The sequence below is a fragment of the Dendroctonus ponderosae genome, unplaced genomic scaffold (genome assembly GCF_020466585.1).
Source record: "Dendroctonus ponderosae isolate FM_Combo_2020 unplaced genomic scaffold, Dpon_F_20191213v2 Dpon_F_20191213_5, whole genome shotgun sequence".
Taxonomy (NCBI): domain Eukaryota; kingdom Metazoa; phylum Arthropoda; class Insecta; order Coleoptera; family Curculionidae; genus Dendroctonus; species Dendroctonus ponderosae.
Window position 1 is genome coordinate 6,292,056 of NW_026018715.1, and position 1,600 is coordinate 6,293,655.

The 1,600-nt window shown below is 30.9% G+C and overlaps 1 protein-coding gene and 1 non-coding gene across 2 annotated transcripts in view; one reads left to right on the top strand and one right to left on the bottom strand.

The window, feature by feature from the left end:
* LOC109539609 (polypyrimidine tract-binding protein 2) overlaps positions 1-1,600 on the top strand; it is a gene marked incomplete in the record, with an annotated part of 399,312 nt that overhangs the window by 383,886 nt on the left and 13,826 nt on the right.
* Positions 901-972, bottom strand: Trnae-cuc. Its single transcript has one exon. It is a non-coding gene; the product is annotated as a tRNA-Glu (tRNA).

The window sequence follows — 1,600 nt, forward strand, 5'->3', positions numbered from 1 at the left end:
CTTGTAATTATTATTAAATCGTAATAAAAAGAAAACAGCTGAAAGAAGTCTAAGCAATATTTATACTTCTGAAATTAGGAAATTAAATCATATTGATCCGTCTACAAATGTATAAAGTAAATTTTACTAGATAAAACTTTGACATCTACGTTTTTGATTTCTCGTATGAATTTCAGATATTGAAAATCTGAGCAATAATAAACAAATTTTAAATTTGCCACTCACCATTTTTTTAATCAAATGATTTAGGATGTGTGTCAACTTATGAGGAAGCACCATGTACGTTCAAAAATAGAACAAAAACTTCAAGGTAACGTTGACCCTTAACAAAAAAACATMTGAAAAAAATTACTTGAAACTCATTATTATTATTCAAAAAAASTATATATTTTTGTACGTACRAGCTGATCAGCTGAAGTCATGCCACTTAAGTTTGAGTCGCCTTGTGTAGGTACATTTTATATTGTAAAAAACGATTTTAAATCGACGASTTTTTGAAATGCTAAATAACCCTTTTATCTGCAWAAACAGTTAAAATTAAAAACTTTTTTGGAAAGTTCTTWAATCATTTAGAATTTTACTCTGGAATGGACAATGAAATGAGAAGGAACTTGAAATTTACCCAACTTTTCTTCCGAACTATATTGCGARATTTTAGATATAGTTCTGTAAAAAGCAGTTTTCTTGATGATTATTTCAATTTTTTTCTGAAGTGTAGGATTTATATTTTGGAAACCGAAACTTATTTTGAAGTTTTCAAAAATATTTTATTCTTTACGAAATTTGATTTGTGCCCGTGAAATTTTAAACGCGCTTTTCCCGCGGTTWAAAAAAATAATAAATTTATTATTATTGTGATACTATCCCTTGAACCGCGATTTTGAAACGGCTTCAAAAAGTTTCCGGTACCGGGAATCGAACCCGAGCCTCCTGGGTGAGAGCCAGGTATCCTAGCCACTAGACCATACCGGATACATACTTTATTCGCTGATAAAACGGTTATAACGGTCTAAATGTTAATTTTCCTAAGTTATTAAATAATTGTTGTATTCAAACTAAAGGATAACTTGGTATTCTTTACGCTACTGTCTGGTACTAGGATTGCCACTTTGCCGATTAAAACTGTGCTCACCTTATAAATAAACCTCGTAACAAACAACATTTTTGGACCGAATGCCGTTTTGAACCACTTTTCACCCTATAAAATTCACCAGGGTGGGGGGGGGGCTAAAAAGGTATTGTTCCCCGGGCGCTTGTTAAAAAAAAAAATTATTTCTGTATTTCCAATTACATTCAATTGATACATGCACATGTACAAAATCCAAAATGAAATGGCGTTAAAAAATAAATTGACAAAGGACACATTATATATCCTAAAAAGTATTGTTGTTACATATTTAATTAATCTTTAATGCTGTAAGGCTCTAAACGCAATTAACATCTGTTTTAATTTATTCTTGAACAATTTTTCTATTCTTACGTTTAGAATGAAATTCCCATATAGTGTTAATCTGGGTGTTGGATACAAAATGTTCCCAAAATATGTTTGTTTATTTCGTTTGTCCCGCCGTTCTCTTCATATCCGATATGGTCTAGTGGC